The sequence below is a fragment of the Cryptomeria japonica genome, chromosome 3 (assembly GCF_030272615.1).
Source record: "Cryptomeria japonica chromosome 3, Sugi_1.0, whole genome shotgun sequence".
NCBI classification, from domain to species: Eukaryota; Viridiplantae; Streptophyta; class Pinopsida; order Cupressales; family Cupressaceae; genus Cryptomeria; species Cryptomeria japonica.
The window spans coordinates 207,908,527-207,917,588 of NC_081407.1; positions in this window are offsets into that span (position 1 = coordinate 207,908,527).

The window sequence follows — 9,062 nt, forward strand, 5'->3', positions numbered from 1 at the left end:
TGTAAATTGATAGAAAACCACAGTTATTCTGGAAGTTATAGTGCTTTCAAAATAACAAAGGTAAAATGGCAGAATGGTCAGTACAAAGATGCATGGAGAGGAACTTTGACAAGTATACAGTATACATGGACCTGTGAAAAAACTTTAAAAGCGGCCATGAAGATGCAGTCAAGAAAAGAACAGTGAAAGAAGATAGCAGCAAGGATGATGTGATTGAAGATAAGATCTTACAAAAAGGCATTTTTCTTTAGACTGAAATGCAAGCTGTTTTAAAATCCCAAATTTCCTTTTAAAGCAGAAAATTAATTCTCAGAAAAAAATTTTCAAAAAAAAAAAAAAATGCAGAATTTTCTTCTATCGGTTTCAGCAAGGAAAAACCCCAAAGTTTTCTTTTCGAAATGCAGAGAACCCAGAACATGAATTAACAAAATTCTTTTCAGAACAGTGCAGAAATGATAGTAAATCACTTACGTTTTGTATTATGAAGATTTGTGAAAATTTCGTGCAAAAAATTCCAGAAAGGGTTTCGTGAAAAGTCTGCAGAGCTACCTGTGTGTGAAAACCCACTTGCAGAGTTTCAATCAGAGGGAAACAAACAGAGATTTCTTCTTAAAATTGCAAGCTAAGATCCATAAATTGCAGAGATTTCATTCATGATAATGTGATATACCCAACACAAAAAACCCCAAATGATTCTTTCGAAGAATGCAATAAAAACCCAACACATTGATACAGGAAAAACCCATAAAATTGTAGAAAGGGTTTCGTGGAAAAACGCAGCAACCGAGCCTGTAAGCAAACAAATTTTCAGAGTTTTGTGCGTGAAGTTTTTCAGAGTTGAAGAAATTTCAGAGTTGATTCTACAGAAATTGCAGAAATTCCTTCTTAGTATTCAAGCAAAATCCATAAAAAATTGCATAGATGGCAAGATACAGGAAACATGAGAATTTTGTGAAGGAAAAGTTTGCAGAGATTGTGCCAAAATACTATCAAAACTCATTCCAAAGTGCCTAGTTTTGAGTTGGAAACCTGAAAAAACGCAATGATTCTTTCAAAGAATGCAATAAAAATACCTTTCATTTTTCTACAAATGAAGCAATGCCAGTTTCCATCAGCAGTCCAAAAACCCTATAATTTCCAACGCATGGAGCAGAATAATAATGTTCCAGACAGCTGCACTATGAAGAGGAGTAAATACGCAGTTCCCTGATTTTCATCAGCAGTCTGAAAACCCTAGCAGCTCGGCAGTTCTTCATCGGCAAAGTTTCAAAATGCAAAATGAAGATTATTCTTAGGTTTTCATTGCTATATTTTTTCTTCATCTTCTTTTTCCAATTTTAATGAGATTGCATTTTGTAAAACAAGAAAAATAATGCATGGTGGTCGAAGTTTCTATAAACTCCCACTTAGATGTTAATAATAAACTTTGCCTAGCCGTGGGGAGGCTTAAAACCCGTAAGTCTTTTAAGACTTATTAAATTTAAAAAGTGATAATTAATTTTTATATTTGTTAATTATATTAATGTTAAAGAAAATTATTCTAGCAACATTACTATAATTAATAAATATTCAAATTAATTTATTTGCATCAAGTAGATTTTCCTGTCAATATTCTTAAAAGGAAATTGATTTTTGTGCATATTTCACCTCTTTAGGATTCAACACCTTCCATCCATAAACACATGTATAATGTAAAATGAATATTTAATTGGATGACTTATAAATCCAATTAATATTCATTATATTTGTGTCTTTAAAATCATTCCTAATATGCACATGGAAGAAAGATATTGAACCTTAGATAGGTGAAGTTATTACAAGAATTTGGGGTCGAATTTGGGCTTGGAATGTAGTTATTCAGGAGTTTGTGCTAGTTCTTCAGCAGTTAGAGCCTGATTTTGAGTATTTCATGGGTCAACCTCCAATTGACCAAGTGTTTACACCTGATTTCACACAATTATGCAGAGTTTGAAGCCTTTTTGTAGGGGTTCCTTTCCCTACTCGGATTTCAAGATATTTTTGACTTGGAGATCACTCATGGAGACTTTCAGTTGAGCACTAGTCATCCTTGTTGGTTGAAAATTTTGTACACTTGGGGAAATATACAAAATTGTGGTTTCAACCACAGCACACGAGTAAAAACTCTCCTAATTAAGGGAAGGCTCCCCCTATCTAACTACAACTTGGAAAATAAAATGGGATGGGACAGCAATCTTTCTTCTTTTTTCAAGAAAGACAATATCTTTTTCTCTTCACAGTAAATGATAGCGATTGAATAACAGCAGTAACCACTTTCAAGTGAAATAAGAGAAAGGAAATGAAGTTTCCTGAAAGCGCAAAGACTCCCGTCACTTCCTACGGGACGGGATAGCAATATCAAGCTCAAAGACTTGACTATTGGAAGTCCTATCTACCCTTTGCTATACTAAACTTTTACAACGAATAAAAGATAACAGCTCAAAGACTAAAATAATCTATTCTTTTAACACAAAGACAAGAATTTAATGCAAGCTCAAAGACTTGCTGCTATTTCTTATCAAACAGTAATTTTTCCTCAAGAATAGACGCAAGCTCAAAGACTTGCTGCTCCTTCAAGAGAGTTTCCTATTTTAATTAATCTTCTCTACTTGCAGCTCAAAGACTTCAAATCAGATTGGACTAAGCTCCTTTAGAAAAACTTTGCATAGAAGAAATAAAAAGACTCAAACTCAAACATGTAGCTCAAAGACTCAAAACTTGAGTAATCCTTCTTTATTATTCTTCAAAACCTTCAATTCACATACATAAGCTCAAAGACTTCTTGCTGTAAATTTGGCAGAGTTTTTGCTTGCTTTCCAAAAGATATATTTACAATGGACCTTTCAAGTATTTATAGAAGAGGAGCCTTGAGAAAAAGGTGGGAGGATCCTAACTAATTTGAGAGATTCTCTCAACCACCAAGACTCATTCAATAAATAATTGAGACTTCATTAACTAACTAAGAGTTACTCTGACTAACTAAGATTTATTCCAACTACAGTCCTAATCGGACACAACTTGTAGTTGCCTTGCATGTAATTACAAAAGTGCAAGTAATGTGTAACTTGCATTTTACAAAAAATACTTTTACATGTAACTTGTCAAAACAAAATTACAACTAAAGATTACAAAAGAGGGAAAATTCAACTAAGTGTTGAAAAACACTTAAGTTGAATTTTGTGAAGACACGAATCCTTGAAATTTTTGGATGCTCGCTTGTAGTTCCTCAAGATTCGGTTCATGGGTGTTCTTAGCAACAACCATAGTCTTCACAATAGTGTTGTGATAGTGGAGGAGCGCGGAATTGTTTTTATCCAGGATAGACTGGATTTCATGCAAAAAGGCTTGGTGTTTCATCAATGCTTGAATTGAAGCTACCGAGAATTGTTTGCTCCTCCATTCATTATGAATCCTCATCTGTAAATCAGCAAGAACTTCTTCTACTGGAATCAGCTCTCCATCCTGACTTACTATATTGCAAGAGGCCCTTTCACAATGTGAGACAATACCTCGATAGACTTCATCCCGGAATCTCCTTGCATCACTGATCTCCTCAATGAGGGATTTAAGAACAAGGGTCTTGTTTTCCAGGAGTTCTTCAAATTCTAAGTACATGACCCTGGAAGAGATGATGGCGTGCTCCTGCAAAATACTCAGCTGTTGTTGGGGCATGGTACGCTAGATTGCCAGACTTTTCTCAACACTTTCCAGATTATTTTTGAAAGTGTTAGAAGTCTGATCCAGTTTCTCCTCAATGGTTTCCAACTTAGACATTATTTGAAAAATGTCTTTTACCACTTGTACACATTGATCATGAAGCTTATCAACCCAGGAATCCAGTGCTTGTACTTTCTGAGCAGCCCTTTCCACTCCACGAATCGATTCTTGGGAACCAGAAGAACCTATGGAGTTACTCCCTTCAGCAGCAGGTTTTGTGATTTTATGAATGGCTGCCATGAGCTGTCGGTTTTCTTCTTCTAGCTTGTCTTTCTTCGCAAGAAGATCGTCACACCTTTGCACTAGTGAAGCAACAGAAAACTGAGCAGCATGTTTACTGACCTCATGTGTTTGCTTGCCCAATTCTACCCTTGTAACCTTATAATCAGCAGCTGACATTTCATGAAGTGGTTTATCTGCAATAGGTTCCACAATTTCAGCTACTTTCATCTTGTTGCTATCAACAGTTACCCTAGAGATAGTCTTTGCCTTCTTAGCAACTTTGGATCTGGACTGTTTGAGTTGCTGGTAGTCAAAGGCATCAGGTGAGATCTCTTGCTTCTTCCTTTTCGGGGTGAAAGAACTAAGCCATGGAGGCAAAGTCATCAACTCACTTCCAGTAGCAGCCGTAGGCAAAGGAGAAGCAGTTTCTGTTTGAATTACTGTGGTCACCCTGGGAGGAATATCTGTTTGAATGGCGACCACGGTTTGCTCAGTTACCAATGGACATGAAGATTGCCTCATGAATTCTTCAAAACCAGAAGTGGAAGTATCAATTTCTGATAACTGAATGCAAGTGGGATTATCTTCAGGAACTTTCAACACACTTTGTCGTTGTCGATCAGGAGAAGGCTCGTATGCTGAAATGGGAACTGCATTCTGAGGAGACTCATCTACGAGCAAATCAGGAGGTGAAAGAGGCGTCTCAATGGAAACTGGAGGAATGACCTTGTGAGGCGAGTCTGAAACTGGAGACTTAGGAGCATCGTCAGATTGCTGCCCCTCTTCTGGATTATCCAGATCGATCACCTGAACATGGAACCGTGATTTCTCCTTCCCACGAATAGTTGTCTCCTCAGGAGGAAGCACTACTGCACGACTGATTCGTAACTTGATCCTTGTGCCCGAAGATGAAGCACCCTCCTTGTTATCAATCTGAATCTCAGATTTCCGTCCAAGAGGCCCCGTAGAATCATCTTCTTTACCAACCTTGATTTTGATTAGTCTAACAACATTACTTTTCAACCATGCATTAGTGTTGGCCAAGATACGTTGAAATCTGTCAAGGATGGAGACACACTCCTTGTGTGACCATTGGATCAAGGGAAGTGGAGCTTCCTCAACCCTCCGTGAAGTGTATTCAGGATCAAGTATATGTCCGTCATCGATCATCCCTTGTGGGATATCCACCAAGTTCAAGTCAACAATTTGCTCAACAGTGAGCCTACAGTAATCCATCTTCAGAATTTCGGCTTTTGTGTGGAGATCTACCCAAATGTCTTCAATGCGTTGAACATGCACAAAGGATTTCTTGATCTTCTCCTTCATACCTCTATAATCAAAATCAGCTCTAGGTTTGAACCTCTTAAGCGTGATTTCCTGCAATTCAGCCTCCATGGCCTTAGCCTTCACAGATGTGACAAGGGAGTATCGACCAATTTTCAATGGGTTTGTGCTAGAGATCCCCATTCCAACCTTGTGTCTAGCAGATTGAAAAGTATGAACAGCCATGATCTGTCTTCCCAACTCCATAAGAATTATCTTATCGGTTGGGTATCTTGGAAGCATGTATGGCTGTCCATCATAGCATCCAATCCTCATATAGGTGAAGGTGGGAAATTGCAGGAATAAACACCCATACTTAGACACTTTGACCCATGCCTCATCTGATACTCTTTTGTTTCTGAGATCCACGTCAAACTGACACATGAAATATTTGAAGAATGCATCTTGGACTCTTCTGAAATGCAGTCTGCTAGGTTTCAATGGCAACTGGTCATAATATTCCCAAACTGGTATAAGCGAGTGATCACCCTTGGTAGAAAGACCTGGAAAGTGTCTAAGTGACGCTGCTAAATATACCAAATAAGAATTCATGAAGGTGGTCATAGTGGTAGGTACTGCTGCAAGTTGTTCGCACAAAGCATCGCTGATGATTTCACCCCATGAAATGTGATGCGACTACCGTATGAACATAATGAATTGATACATCCATGGCTCAAAGACATTAGAGTGCTCAAGGCCCATCATCCTGCTGAGAAGAGTGATGGTGTCTCCTATCTTCCACCTATTGATGTGTCGCTTGCAATCTTTTTCCCTTTTCACATGATACTCTACTGCACTTTCTTTGTTGATTTCCATATAAACAGGTGCAGGAGGTATTTTGAAGACCTTCTCGATTGTATCCGCATCAAGTCGAATTATAGCTTCACCATCATCATTTTTGATGACTCTTGACTCTTTGTCAAAATGATGGGCGCATGCAAGAACGAACTCAGGTTCTAGGGCAGCCACTGGGAAAGAAGATTCATGATGGATATGGCTGTCCAACAGCCGCTGCAAGTTGTTATCCTGTGGATCTTCTACCCTGTTGATGAATTCTGCCATATCAACATGCCCTATTTCCGTGTCCCTGATGCGATCCAAAGGAAAAGAAACCTGGGAAGGTGCAACCTCATTCTGGTATTTGTCATATTTGTATTTCATTTTCTTTGGAGTTGGAGATGCCGACAAATCTGACATTGATTGTGAACCTGGAATGCTGTGATGAAGACTTAAAAGAGTTAAGGCAACATCATAGTCAGCTGCAAATATCATTCTTCCTTCTTCAAATGGGTGAAACTTTGATTTCTGAATTTCATGGTTTTGTGAAAGGAAGAGGGGAGATATGTAGAAATGGGAAAATCTTGATTTTGACCAATTTCGGATCTTGGGAGAATTTTCGCGAGTATACAAGTTGGAAAGGACATACATGCAATCGGGGTTTTAAAACGCGAATACAAGTACACTTGTAAATTCGAAAATGGAGAAATGGACGAAAAATGAGATTTTGACTTGCAAGAAATGATGGAAATGGAAAGTACGGATATGGGGAACATGAATGGATAGAAATGGGAATATCCGAGAAAGTCATTTTCATGAAAATGGGAAGAACTTTTCAACATGTAATCCGGTTTTTAAAACCCGAATTTGCAAGGGAGGGGTATTTCACACTTTTCAAGCTTGGAATTTTAACCAAAAATGATTAAGTTCCTTAATCGTAGGGGAAGAACAAGAATTTCCAGCGAACTTGTAATCGAGATTAAAAATCCCCAATACAAGTTAAGAGGGAATTTTGGGAAGAACAATGCAATTCAACAATTGCATATCAAGGGGAAGATTTCTTTCACAAAACCCAATTTTTGGGGGAAGAACAACATATGCCAAAAATGCAACTAATAATGAAAAATAAAGAAAACAAGAAAATAATAAAATGAAGGAAAGAAAGGAAAGAGAACATACCTTTCTTAAAAAATGCAAGATGCTTCTCCAATAATGCAACAATTCTTGGAATGAAGAAGCAAAACTGGTAAAAAGGAGCAATCCGGAATGTCAAACACTTTACACGTTTTTGCAAGAATGTCTTATATGGCAGCAAAATGCAAACTTGGAGGCACAAGAAGAGGGCGAATCATCCTCAAATCCCAACGCCTTAGAATGGAGAGCAAAAATGATTCCTCTCATCAAAGATTCGTGGCATTTAAACCCTTCAAATTTGTAGCCAAAGGAATCACGTTTTTGCAAAAAATGTGGTATTCAATGCTTCATCAATGGATCATTAAATGGCTCGAATCTTATCCCAAACTCCACGCCTAGGTGAGAGAGGGCAAAACTCTTAAGGAGATTGCAAATTTATGGAGTAAAAAAACACCCAAAATGTGGATTAAAAGAACCACGCGTTTGCTGATCTAGGGCAAAAAACCAGTCAATATAACCTCCATTTGGCGTGAAAGATGTTCATGATTGCATGAAAATAGGGTAGAATCCTAAAACGCCTTTCCTCCCTAAAAAATGTCCACAAAAAATTGCTTTGAAATATTCAACAAATCGATTTTTCATGCAAATTGGGTTTTGGGAGACGAACAACAAGTTCGAATTACCCAAAATCATGCAAATCGGGTTTTGGGGAGAAAATAACAAGTTTTATTTTCACTTTTTCCACGTACAAGCCAAAATCGGGTTTTTTAAGACAAATGGCAAGTTTAAAAATTCACTTTTTCACTTACCAAGCCAAAATCAGGAATTTTTGGACAATGACAAGTTTAAAAATTGTCAAAAATGCACTTGCAAGGCAAAATCGGGTTTTTTGGAGCAAACTGCAAGTTTAAAATACATGTAAAAGGGAAATAAAATCCCTACAACAAGTTAGAAACACTTGAACATATGTAATGGGGATTTGAAATCCCTATTACATGTAAAAACCATTAAAGTAAGGGTTTTTTGAACAAACTGCAAGTTTACTTGTAGTTGAGCCAAAAAATCCCTATTTTAACTAAAAATGACCAAAAAACAATAAAAAGATAAAACATCAAAGGGGAAACTTAAAATAAATTACAAGTGACATATTTGAAATAAAAGTGCACATGTAATTGGTCAAAAATTCCCCTACAAAGACCAAAACAATGAATATCATTAAAACTTGCAGTTTGAAGAAATTCTCCACCTGCAGTCGGGGTTTTAAAACCCGAAATTGAAGGAAAGGCATAGCAAACGAACCCAGAATTGGACGAAATTCGAAACGTAGTTCGAGAATGGACTGAGGATTAATCCAGTCCAAGGGTTAGTCGAAATTTTGCCTCGGGAAGCGTGCCATCGAGTATTTTTTTCATTTTTTCATAAAAATTTCACCGTAGTGGTCCTTCATTTTTGGAAACAAAAATGAGGACAACAACTGGCTCTGATTGGGGAATTCTTTCATTTATCCTTAAAGATTGTGAGAGAAAAGAATCCAGAACTCTAAGTGCCTTCCTCTTTATCCATTGGGTCATAGAGTCAAACAAAGCAAAATGAAATAAACAAAAGACGGAAAACAAACAAGAAAAAGACGTTATTTACAATAAGTTACCTTGAATCTTCATTCAAAGTAATGCTTCAAATGCTGACCATTATACAGCAGCATAAATGGTGTTCCATCATGATAAGCCAAGATAAAACTATGTTCTCCAGCAATACAGTGAATAGTGAAGGGTCCTCGCCAAAGAGAATCAAATTTGCCATGTAAACTTTTCGGTTCCCTTCGCTTATCCCAAAGCAAAACACGATCACCAACTTGGAATCCTTTTTGCTTT